We start from the raw sequence: 13804 nt of genomic DNA, 5'->3' as shown, positions 1-13804 counted from the left end.
TGTTCAAAACTGTTGAATGTAAAAAACAGCCGAGAAATTGCGTTTATTAGTGTTATTTGTACATCACCTTCCTCGGGTGAAGCGGCTGTTCATGTCGAGTCTGCCAAAATAAAATACATTGTAATCGTTTGTATAAGTCAAGGAAAATGATTGAATATAACCATTAAACCGTAACATAATAAATTTCGTGTTATTTATTAACAATTTGGCCGAATAAAATAATAAAACAAAATAGAGTAATTGAGAGGATCTGTCAAAGCTTCTCGAATGGGTATATTAACGACTGCTAATTTACCATTAAATTACTCTTAAATTACCGGTAATTTAGCGGTAAGATAGTGGTAGATTAAGTTCGATTTGTCTGACTGGGTGGCCTCATCTGGGGAGTCTGGTGATCGAATCCAGAATCAAAATGTATGTGGTCCAGGTGGTCTTATAGCATGAGTTTTTAAAGCCAAATTTGAACATCACTTTTTGACAGTGTTAGGCCGCGGGGCCATGGGGCTTCCTCAAGCTGAGAAAACATTCTCAAACACTCATTTAAGTTTCTCAAGTACTCAAAACTTATTCTCAGACGCGAGCTCGTGACCGTTGTTAATTTTTCTCACTCTGAGAAACTGATAACGCCACTCAAATTTTATTTGGAGCTTTCAATAGAAAATATGTTTTAGATCGCAGGTTTTTTTATTTTTTTTCAATTATTAATATTGAATACATTTTCCAAAGTGCTTATCGAAAAACAAATAGCACAATTGCTCATATTTCAGTTAGCCGATCGCTGCATTGTCAACTTTCTCAAAGATTCTCAAAGATTCTCAAAACTGATTTTGTTCCGATTCGACAAACGCTGAGAACGAGGATTTCTCAAAAGCACTCATGAGTGCTTGAGAAAATGAGCGCTGAGAATCCCCATGGCCCCGCGGCCTTAGAAAACCAAGCGGAAAAATAATTTAATGCCGAACACTTCGATAGTTTTAGTTTTACTCGTAAGATGTTGCCAAAAAATTGGTCTCTTTATTCCGCTGGTTATTTGGTAATACTCCCGCGGTTTGTCTTCCGAACCCTTTTTATGCTATTTTGTTGCATATTCTCTCTCTTTTTCTCCTCTGTTTTCCTCTTTTTCTCTCTTCCTAACGATAATATTGACAGGTCGTTGGAACCACCCTAAGCCGCTGTTATAAGGTTCCAACAGACAGGATGGGTGAAATATTTTGTTCAAACAAGCTTTCTGGAGGCTTGGCGAATACATAAAACAGTCTTAAAATCTTCATTCAAAACAGAAGCGATAAAAATCAGCCTTTTAAGTGCACACACCTTGGGATAAGCCCACCTCTATATTATACATACTTAGATAGCAGCTCAAAAACTGCTATAAAATGCAAACAGCTGACAGCCTGAAATTTCAGCCTACCAACTTAAAACAGAAAGGACCCCAATGTCATTCAAAATCTGGCACCTGGCACAAAGGAAAGTGTTTTCTGTGAATTCACAGATATATATCTATGACTAAATATATCACACACATCTATGACTAAATAGACGATGCGCAATCTCAGATTGCGCATATATTTATCTGTCAAACGGATCGGTTTGATATATTTATCTGTCAAAATAAATTTATATATCTCGGACATTTAATCTTGAAAATTTATACGCAATCTTGGCGCAATCTGAAATTGTATGGAAATGACGTTTAAAGCTCAGAGTTGACTACGCGAAATGACATATGTTTTGATAAAACGAACATATGCGAAATCTGAGATTGCGCATCGTGTATTAATACCGTGATACCGGAAGAATGTGACAATACGCGCGTTCGACGAACATTGCAGTCTTCATAGCTACACGTGTAAGCAAAAATTGTCTATGTGTGTACCGGCACAAACCGTACACAGAACACTTTTTTACTGAACTTCAGTAAAATTATACCGAAGTTTTTTTAGCTGAAAATTCAGTAATCTTTTCAGTAAAAATAATGTTTACGGAATCATTTAGTAATGCTCGGTGCTCACCAAAATGACAGCTTGTTTAATGAAATCACAGTAATGCTATTCTCATATTACTGATTTTTCATTGATTGATAACGGTTAAAAAGTGACGAAACATTTCTTTAAAATTGAGTACTTTATTGAGGCGTAGAGATTGCCAGTCCCTCATTTCATGTTCATACATGGTTTTTGTTGTGCAAAGATGTTAGAGCGTTTCTACATACACCGAGGCTGCAGGTGAGAGATGGCTGTGAGAAAATTGACTACCGGTTTCTCACGCCGGTGTGTGTAGAAGCTCCGAAATGCGTCGAGATGAGGCTTTTAAAATGATGTTGAAAAAATCCATTTTAGTCGCTAAACTGAGGTCAAAAAACTTACTTTTACTTTCTAATAATATCTCTACGATTATTAGACTGCAAAAATGCAAACTAAAATTGATCGTTCGTCATAAACTGCCAATTTAATTTTTTCTCAGCTCCATCGTTCTTTGCATGCTGAGGAGATTTCTCTCACCGAAAATGCTGTCAGTCGCTGTCAAAGTATGCTGTCAGTTATTTTCTCAGCTGCTTTCTCGGTGCATGTAGAAACGCTCTTACACAAAAACACGAGTGTCAATTGTTTCAAATTAATACCGCAAGCCGAAATCTCACCTGAAATTTTACCAGGGTCTCTGTAAGCGCGTACCATATCAACTTCTTGAGCATCACGACCAAGTGGGCCCCGTATTGTTTCGTTTTGATGTTCTGACTGACAGGTCGTTTTGACAGAATGAATTGCTGCATTTTCAGTTATTTGTTTCGCTGATATCCAGTGAAACGACTAATTTGACACTTAATTTACTGGTTTACAGGAAAAGGCAAATTACTGAAATGCATTCAGTAAATTATTTTTCTGAAAGTTAGTAAAACCTTGACTTACATGCTAAAAACCGGTTAAAGATTCTGTTACTGAACCGTTTCAGTAAAAAAAAAAAATACTGAAACCGGATGAGACCGCTGCATACACACCCGCTGCGCAAAGCGATCGAATACTTCTCAAACTCTCGCTCAATGTAGCTAGAGAGCAAGAACCAATAATGATAAAGCGAGGTGATAGGATGGGGAAGAGGAGAAGGAGGGGAGAAGGAGATCGTGGGTGTTAACTATTTTCCGGCCACTATCATTTTTGCGCCAACACGGTCGCGTACCGGAGCTTTTTGTCAGAAAGAGATAAACACATAAACACAGCGCGCTCTCTCGAGCGACCGTAAACGCTTCAATCGATCAAGACCCGCACGACAAAATCGAGCAGTTTTGAGCTCGGATTTTCGATCGCTTTCCGTGAAAAGCGATCGAAAAAGCGAGCAGAAATGTCAGGGAAAACGTTTGGATTCCGATCGAAGAAATATTTCAATCCAAAAATTTCAGCGCTGAAAATTTCGAAATATTAGATGATGATGATGATGATGATGATGATGATGCATGCTTTTGAATTGCAACAATTTTGAATGCGAAATATTTCACAGCCATGGGCTGTGAAATATGTTTGCAGGTTGAGTATGAGAAGTTTTCGATCGCTCTGCCCGCTGCGCAAAGCGACGGAAGAAATCATGCCGTTCGGAGAATTTTATCATGCCATCTTTTTCCCTCCAACGGCAAATTTGTCAAGCAGCTCGTCGAGCTACCCGTCCCTGGCTCCGCCTCATACCCCTCGCCTGAGGTTTAACCGTAGCCGTCGTCAGTTTTTTCTCACCCTGAGAGACTGATATAGACACTCAAGCTTTATTTAGAGCTTTAAATAGAAAAACAGTTTTTAATCGCATATTTTTTAACGTTTTTAATTATAAACATTGAATACATTTTCCAAAATGATTTCTGATGAACAAATAGCACAATTTTTCATATTTCAGTTAGCCGATCGCTGCATCATCAACTTTCTCAAAGATTCTCAAAGATTCTCAAAACCGATTTTGTTCCGATTCGACAAACGCTGAGAACGAGGTTTTCTCTAAAGCACTCATGAGTGCTTGAGAAAATGAGCGTTGAGAATCCCCATGGCCCCGCGGCCTCAGACGGCCAATCGCTGTCAGCCGTCGCCCGTGCTTTTTCCCTCCATAGCGCTATCTCTTTCTCGCGTGTGGTCAATGCTCGCAAGCTGTTGTGGCGCCTAAAAATGCCGTTAACAAACATTGCGGCGATGAAGTTTTATTTTCACAAATCAAACCAAAACAGAGCAATAAGTTCAATTGCTGCAATGTAAAAATGACTAAGGAATCGCTAGCGCACGATAGAGGGTTTGCTGTGCAACGCGCAGAACCCTAATTCGCATTTACACGTTCAGCCCGGCGCTGATTTTCATCAACTTTTCTATCCGCCGGCATTTAGAACGCAAGCTGATTGTGAAACCGGCATACTGGAAAGCTCACTTGCAGTCCCTGGGGCATGTCATTGTGCTGAACGTTTAAGCATTAAGCATAACTTTGTTACCTTAACCTTTTGCTTTCGTATGCTGTAGCTTACACAGATATGCTAAGCCATCTGCGTGTGGGTGTGATCGTGCGTGTGTGTGCAACACTTTCGCCGAATGTGTTTTCTTCCGGCATGTTATCCATCGGTCAAAGAAAGGAAGGTGTTCATGAAAGGCGGAAAGACGAATTGAGGCCCCTGTCAATGGTAACTGATGACCGGGAGCAAGGGGTACTGGCACACAGCTGTTGGAAGATTGAACGTATACTTAAATTGCCGGCGGATGGGTGGGGAAGAGGGGTGGCCATGGGGCCCCAACGATAATCTTTCCGGGGGCCTTTGTCGCTAATACTTGTAGACATACGGCATATCACAGACTAGAGATCTTCGGTGACCGCCTAGTCCGCCTACCGTTAGATCCACCGCTGGTTCATGACGGTGTTTTTTTTATGGTGGAGGTGCATCCTTCCCCCTGCCTGCTGCGTATGCACCGGGCAGGAGACAGTGTGGCAGTATGCAAGTTGCACGCTGGATAGGAGTGGGCCCGCGACACCGCCATCATTCCGCACATCTGTATGCCCGTCGTGGGTTCTAACCGCGTATGAACCGTTCGTCGTAGCAAGAACTGACTTTCCGGCTACGTGGTACTCAAGTCCTGAAAAGGCCGGCATGACCGCGTAGGCCATTACGCCAATAATAATAAGAATAATAATAAGAAGAAGAACTTAGTATAGCAGTCCACACCCGGGTAAGAGTTTGTCTTGACTTTGTTGCTGCCGGGCTACCGCTGTGACGCGACAAATGCACGGAATGCACTCGACCAAAACATGAACCTACTGATCCGAACCCATTCCAAGGCATTGCCGGCAATCGGCGTCATGATAACGACTACAAACCAACAAGCCACCAGATTCTGGACGGACAGGTGCAGCACCATACGCGCACCGTAATAAACAAATCCAGGATCCTCTTTTGTATGGATTCACTTCAAAATGTTGTTTCCGCTTGCTCCCGCTAGCTGAATTAGAAATCAATGTGCAACATATCACACGCACGATTGCTTAGATCGTGTGTCTTTTTGATACCCCCAACAGCAGAGCCGATCGCAAAGATGCCAATGCCAATGGTTGTGTTGTCTCTCAGGTAGCGAGATCGAAAATGCACCGACTTTGTAGCCGCAGCGGATGAAAATGTACGCATCAGAATCAAATAGTTTTGGGGTTTTCCATTCACACGCACACACACAAACACACAAACACGCGCGCGTAAACTCACACACAAATACGCGCGCGCAAACTCACACACACACACACACACGCGCGCGCGCGCGCACACACACACACACGCGCGCGCGCGCGCACACACACACACGCACGTACGCGCGCCCGCGAGCATGAAAGCGCGCACGCCAGCACGCACCCACGAAAGCGCGCACGCGAGCACGCACCCCCGAAGTCGCACAAGCACGCACTCCCCCTGCTGGAAGCTGGATTGGGATTCAAAGTGTTATCGGTGTATTGATGGTTTATTTTATTTCGTGCCGCTGCTGATGAGACCATTCGATGCCCCTGCCAGTTGAGGGTGAAGAAGCCTATTTAAAACAAGCGTAGGAGAACGTCTAACACTAATCTAATATTTTTTAATTTGAACATGTTTAATGCTTCAACGACCTTCTAAGCATCATGAAGCACCCTGTATAGTGACTATAAAATATTTTTTTTAATGTGCCGAAATCTGTCTCGAGTTTTCGGGTCTCGACACACACACACACACACACACACACAGCGCGGGGAAAGTAATCGTTCACTCTATCATGTCGCGATCCCTCATCCCGCCCGGCGCTTTGGATGAGGATGCGCTACAAGATAGCTGAACAAGGCGTTCTACCGACAAGGAAGCCGTGCTCGGTCGTGTAGGGAGGGGGGGGGCGGGGGGTTCCGATGGGGGTGCGTGCTTGCGTTCGCGCTTTCGTGGGTGCGTGCTTGCGTTCGCGCTTTCGTGGGTGCGTGCTTGCGTTCGCGCTTTCGCGGGTGCGTGCACGTACACGTGCATGTGTGTGTGTGTGTGTGTGTGTGTGTGTGTGTGTGTGTGTGTATGTATGTGTGTGTGTGTGTGTGTGTGTGTGTGTGTGTGTGTGTGTGTGTGTGTGTGTGTGTGTGTGTGTGTGTGTGTGTGTGTGTGTGTGTGTGTGTGTGTGTGTGTGTGTGTGTGTGTGTGTGTGTGTGTGTGTGTGTGTGTGTGTGTGTGTGTGTGTGTGTGTGTGTGTGTGTGTGTGTGTGTGTGTGTGTGTGTGTGTGTGTGTGTGTGTGTGTGTGTGTGTGTGTGTGTGTGTGTGTGTGTGTGTGTGTGTGTGTGTGTGTGTGTGTGTGTGTGTGTGTGTGTGTGTGTGTGATTGTGTGCGTTTGGAAACCCCAAAACTATTTGATTCTGATGCGTACATTTTCATCCGCTGCGGCTACAAAGTCCATGCATTTTCGATCTCGCTACCAGAGAGACAACACAACCATTGGCATTGGATCTTTGTGATCGGTTCTGCTATTGGGGGTATTAAAAAGACACACGATCTAAGCAAACGTGCGTGTAATATTTTGCACATTTATTTCTAATTCAGCTAGTAAAAACACCGTCATGAACCAGCGGTGGATCTAACGGTAGGCGGTCACCGAAGATCTCTAGTCTGTAGTATGCCGTATGTCTACAATTGGACAGAGTATTAGCGACAAGGGCCCCCGGAGAGATGGTCGTTGGGGCTCCGTGGCTGGAGAACCATTTGCACCTCCCCTCACCCCATGGCGACTACAATTTTAGGGCCTGTGACCGATGATCGTAGGGGTCCCATGGGCACCCCCCTCCTTCCCCCCAATCCGCCGGCAATTTAAGTATACTGTTCAATCTCCCAACGGCTGTGTGCCAGTACCCCCTCCTCCCGGTCATCAGCTACCATTTACAGGGGCCTCAACTCGTCTTTCCGCCAAGGGCCCCCGATTTCCCTACTCTGCCACTATCATGAACTCCTTCCTTTCTTTGACCGATCGATCATAACATTCCGGAAGAGCATAGATTCGGCGACAGTTTTGCATACACACATGCGCAAACTGCTCAGCATATCTGTGTAATTTACAGCATACGAAAGCAAAAGATTAAGGTAGCAAAATTATGCTTAATGCTTAACACGTTCAGCACAATGACATGCCCCAGGGACTGCTAGTGAACTTTCCAGGATGCCGGTTTCACAATCAGCTTGCGTTCTAGATGCTGGTGGAAAGGAAAGTTGATGAAAATCAGCGCCAGGCTGAACGTGTAAATGCGAATTAAGGTTCTGCGCGTTACACAGCAAACCCTCCAGCTGGAGCTAGCGTTTCCTTGGTCATTTTTACATTGCAGCAATTTAACTTATTGCGCTTTTTTTGTTTGATTTGTGAAAATAAAACTTCATCGCCGCAATGTTTGTTAACGGCTTTTTGAAGCGCCACTACAGCTCGCAAGCATTGACCACACGCGAGAAAGAGATAGCACTATGGAGGAAAAAAACACGGACGACGGCTGACAGCGATTGGCCGTCTGACGCACTAACACATCCAAACCTTCGGCAGCGCGCTCAGGCGAGGGGTATGAGGCGGAGCCAGGGACGGGCAGCTCGACGAGCTGCTCGACAAATTTGCCGTTGGAGAGAAAAAGAAGGCATGATAAAATTCTCCGAACGCCTTGATTTCTTCCGTTGCTTTGCGCAGTGGGACACACAAAAGTCTAAACTCCATACAGCAAACGGATCAAGTTGGGGGTATCATTTGTTTAGTTACGATAGAACAAAGTTCAGAAGGGTATTAGTATTTCAGTTAGACGTCAAATGTGGCGTTTATTTAGTGGTGAAGTTGAACCCACAAGCGTTTGAAGACAAGGTGGATTAATTTTATCAGGTGGTGGATAAGGGCCTTAGGGGGGTCGCCATAGGTGAGGGACTTTACGTCATTTTAAAACCGTTAACCAATGGTTTCCGCACACAAAGCATAGCAAATAGAAAATATTTCTTTGTTACTACGTGCATGTTTGTGTTTCTATTGATGTTATCAAAAAAATGAGATATATTAACAAAAAATTTGATGATTTGTTTATGCACGAAATGTAAAATCATGTGAGTATGATTTCTTATCTTATGTAAATTGTCCATACGACTCGTAGATAATGAGGAATTAATGCGAAAATTTTAAAAAATATGTAATTTCTTAGTTTTTATCCACAAAAATGTCGTATACACAAACACAATAAATTTACGGAATAACACAAAATAACACACTTAAATTTATGTTATAATGGTAAATATATACTCGTGTAACGTCCGGACTAATATCGCCCACTGTGCACTCAACCCGAACCCCGAACGCAGCAGTATAAACGCATTATGCTTTGACCGCTGGAGCACCCGGTGTGCAAGATGAACTGTCATAGAACAAAGCTCTCTTCTTGGCGCGACATTGAACTGAACAGACGTAAGCCACTGACTTCTGCGTATAATTATTTGTGTGCTCTCCCGAATTGTGCTAAATCTTATTAACACAGCCAATTAACCTTCCGCCACCCGTAAAACGCTTGGTCGTTACTGTTGTGGCTGCGAGTTGTACTCCCCTGACTAGTGTCGCTCATGACTAGTGTCGGACCATGATGCTAGGAAGGCGGCTAATTAGGTGTAATTGTGTAATGAGAGCGTATTGATTAGAATTGGAATTCGGAGAGCCGTGCAGGGCTTGGGAGATGGACAGATCGCTCTCTCTTGATTCGGGCTTGGTTGCGAGCAGACGTGTGTCGTGATAGTTGATTTTATTGTTAATATATAAATTTTAATTATATTAATTGTGTTCGCGTCACATATAATATACATTTTCCAAAGCCCAAAATATATTTTTAAAGAATATTTCATCGAGAAAAAGTGGTAGAAAAATAAAATGAACCATTTAAAAAATGTAAACAATGTTTGAATCCTGAGGACCTTACGTCAAGTGACGAATTGTCAAAATGCTCTACCCAGTCAGACAAATCGGACTTAATTTACCCCTATCTTACCGCTAAATTACCGGTAATTTAAGAGTAATTTAATGGCAAATTAGCAGTCATTAATTTACCCATTCGAGCAGTTTTAACAGATCCTATTCCTTCCTCTATTTTATTTTTATTTTTGTCGGCCAAATTGTTAATAAAAAACACGAAATGTATTATATTACAGTTAAATGCTTTTATTCAATCATTGTCCTTAACTTATACAAACGATTACAATGTATTTTTTAAGCACACTCGACATGAACAGCCGCTTCACCCGGAGAAGGTGGTGCACAAATAGCACTAATAAATGCAATTTCTCGGCTGTTTTTTACATTGTATAGTTTTAAACTCACCGCCAATGTCTTCTTCCACTAAAAGATCATTAAAACAATACATTTCTTGTTCTAATTTACATCTTTTCACTGACAACAAACGACATCACTTCGTACCGCTAAATTGCTCTTAAATTACTGTTATGAAAGACACAAAACTGCTCGAATGGGTAATTTAACAGAAGCCTGTCTGACTGAGGAGATTCCACCACCTGATATTTTTAATTCCACCTTGGTTTGATGCATGACTTCACGATCATGGAATACGGCCTGACAACCCGCCCGCACAACAAATTCGAGCAGTTGTTGAGCTCGGTTTCTAGCTCGTTTTCTGCCGAAACCGATCGAGAAAGCGAGCAGAAACGTCCGAAGAAACAGTCAAAGCTCTTGATTGATTGAAGCGTATATCTCTTTCTAATAAAAAAAGCTCCGGTACGTGACCGTGTTGGTGCAAAAATGATACCGGCCGAAAAATAGTTCACACCCAAGTTATCATTCTCGTCTCCTTCCCCTCTACCCCATCCTTTCACCTCGCTTTATAATTATTCTAGCACTCTAGCTACATTGGGCGAGAGTTTGAGAAGTTTTCGATCGCTTTGCGCAGCGGGAAGGTATTACACCAAGAAGGGTCCAGGCTTCGGCGAACGGAGCCATCAGAATCGTTGAAACCACCCGAAATCATCTGAAGCCGTCCGTAACCACCTGGAACCATCCGGAGCTGTAAGGAACCATCTGCAGGCGACCTGAACCTACTGGAGCCATCCGGAGCTGCTAGTCGGTAACCGGAATTGTCGGAGCTATCTACAGCGGTCCGGTGCCAGCTCCGGCTGCAGATTAGTAGCTCCAGACAGTTCAAGACGACTCAGGACGGCCGCATGCGGCTCTGACGATACAAACAAATCGTCTTCGATGGCACCTGTTGTTTACTAGTGACTCCGGGTGGCTCCAGTTGGCTTCGTACGAAATGTGTAAGTGTCTTTTTCTAAGTGTCTAGTGCTATGTGACATTTATTCTAACTAAAACTGGCGCTTGATAAATTTCCGATGTGTGCTGCTACCGCCAGCTGTTCCTCAACTCTCTTCAAAAGTGCGACACTGTGTGCACTAGCGTTCAAAGTCGGCGAATAATTGAACCTCAAGCACAAAGGTAAGTTTGTTGAAAATATTACACTTGATTTGGAGATGTGAAAAAGTGTGTCTATGAATAGTGTATTTTCATCAACAGCCTTCATACAACACCGCGTTCGAGGCGCGCCAAATCTCATGACATTATTATTACAGGGTTTACCAGCATAATAAACAACTGTCCACTTGTTTATAACAATAGTCGTTTTGAATAGATACCGTTGTCTACCACTTGCTCACACGTCATATGGTGTAAGCTACTCTGTCCAATTCAATAACACAATTTTCGCCTTCGATTAGCAATTGTCAGATTCGGCACGTAGTACAGTCGTCAATTCGTACGACTTAACAACATGCCCGTCATGGGTTCAAGCCCCAAATAGACCGTGCCGCCATACGTAGGACTGACTATCCTGCTATGGTGGGGAACCAATTAGTCACTGAAAGCCAAGCCCACAAGTGGGTACAGGCATGCCTTGACCGACATCGGTTGTTGAGCCAAAGAAGAAGAATCCCTGTAAAGATCATTCGTTTACGGATGATTGTACTGACAACACATTCAGGCTTCTGTTTATTCTTCTGCCTTGCGATTTTGTACCTTTGTTATAACTTCAATGTTTAATTCAAATTGATAAAACTCGAGGTTTTACATCTCAGAAGTGGGATACGTCTTATCGCCAGCACCTGCTTTGCTGTCGAAACCACCACGGTACAACATTGTGAATCGAAGAGTTTGTGTGTTTGTGTGTGAGATGACGCTACCATATTCATATTCATATTCATATTCATATTCATATTCATATTCATATTCATATTCATATTCATATTCATATTCATATTCATATTCATATTCATATTCATATTCATATTCATATTTATTTGTCTACCTTTTGGTTACACAAATACTTAAATAATACTTATTACCTATGTTCCTAACCTAACAAAAATTAACACAAATTATTAAAAATTTGAGAAAATTTTTTTTTTAGAAAATTAGAATCTAAAATTTAAAAATTAAAAATTTAGGCAGCACGGGATTATGGAGGGTTCTGATGCGGGATCGGAAACAGGATAAGGGAAGGTTGAAATCAAACATAGAATATACACAGTTAAATCGACGAATTGCACGAAGAAGGGGGTCATTACGGCCCACTGCAGTTCGGCGGGAAGGGATCACTAGGGGAGGGCGGTTTCGAAGAACACGGTTAGGGGCGTAGAAACGGATAGAAGAAAGAAGGGAAGGAGAATCAATATTACCAAGGAGTAATGCGGCAATAAAGGTGGATTGGGCATGGGAACGGCGGTTTTCCAATAGTTCCAGGCCAAGCTGCCGACACCTGCCCTCGTAAGGAGGTATGGGGGAGGACAATCTACCCAGGATTTTACATATAGCAAACCTGGTGAACGATCGCTGCACCCGCTCGATACGTTCCACGTGGGTTCGAGCTGTAGGGGACCAGACTACTGAGCAGTACTCCAAAATCGATCTGACCAGAGAGCAGAACAGAGTCTTCAGGCACATTGGGTCGGAGAAATCGCAAGCAATTTTCTTTAGGAGACCCAATGTTTTCCGCGCCTGATTGACAACTGAGTCAATGTGGTGGCTGAAGGTGAGGCCTCTGTCAAGCAAGACACCGAGGTCTTTTACGACACAAACACGATTGACTTGTACAGAATTTAGGACGTACAAGTAAGTGATTGGAGACTGCGAACGACTAAACGAAATGACGTTACACTTATCAGGACATAATGTGAGGGAATTACTAGAACACCAAGACGAAAAACGATCAAGAATATTTTGTAGGGAAATGCAATCACTAGGAGACGAAACTGGGAGAAAGATTTTTAGGTCGTCTGCTTAGCAGAGGAAACACTCAGGAGGGAGGGTGGTACGGACATCATTAATAAAAATTATGAACAGCAAAGGACTTAGAACACTACCTTGCGGTACGCCTGCACTACATGAAAAGGGAGTCGAAAACATATCATTAAATTTAACACTTGTAGACAAACAGAATCCGAACTGTCATGTGTAGGCATTAAACGTCAAATGACATATATGTACATACCTTTGCATTTATACAAATGTCAAAAAGATGTGAACTGTCAACAAAAATAATAAAGAAGTCAATTCACGCTGAACTGTTAACAGAAAAACACGTGAATCTGTGTCTGCTGTCCTTACGTCCTTATGTCCCTACGTTCAGCTCGCCTCCTACACACTATAGGAACGATCACATAGAAAAGAACGTAACCAAGATACAAACAGATTATTGACGTCAAGTTGTGAAATTTTATTTAGAAGTAAGGAATGAGGAATACGATCAAATGCAGATTTGAAGTCAGTATAAATAGTATCAACTTCTTTAACTGACTCTAACTGGGATGATACGAAAGAGGTGAGGGACATAAGGTTAGTTGTTGTAGAACGGTTAGGAAAAAAGCCATGTTGCTGAGGGATAATAGTAGAAGAGGTGAGTTTAAACACATAGGTATGGATAATATGCTCAAATACCTTGGTTATTGCGCATTGTATTGAGATGCCACGGTAATTGGAAATGACAGACGGGTTACCTTTTTTGTGAATGGGAACTAGCCATGCTCGCTTCCACAGTAAAGGGAATGAAGACGAGGACAAAGATAGGTTGAACAATTTTACCAATAGAGGGACGAATAGAAAAGGTGACTTTTTTAAAACCGAGGCTGGTATTCCATCCAGTCCAGGGGAGAAGGATGGCTTAAGTTTTTTAAGAGCTTCAGAGACTGTATTACAGGGTTTACCTAGCCAATCGGGCATCGCCAAAGCGTTATCGGGCGCCGTAAATACTTATTCAGGCAACGTAAACCCTCAATCGGGCACTGTCATTTCTATTCGGGCCCTG

At 42.8% G+C, this 13804-nt stretch overlaps 1 protein-coding gene across 4 annotated transcripts in view; it reads right to left on the bottom strand.

The window, feature by feature from the left end:
- LOC11175855 (uncharacterized) overlaps positions 1–13804 on the bottom strand; it is a 206123-nt gene that overhangs the window by 138171 nt on the left and 54148 nt on the right. The window lies entirely within an intron of this gene.

This window comes from Anopheles gambiae, chromosome X (genome assembly GCF_943734735.2).
Source record: "Anopheles gambiae chromosome X, idAnoGambNW_F1_1, whole genome shotgun sequence".
Taxonomy (NCBI): Eukaryota; Metazoa; Arthropoda; class Insecta; order Diptera; family Culicidae; genus Anopheles; species Anopheles gambiae.
Note: the sequence above shows the minus strand (reverse complement) of the source record. Positions and strands in the feature narration are given on the sequence as shown.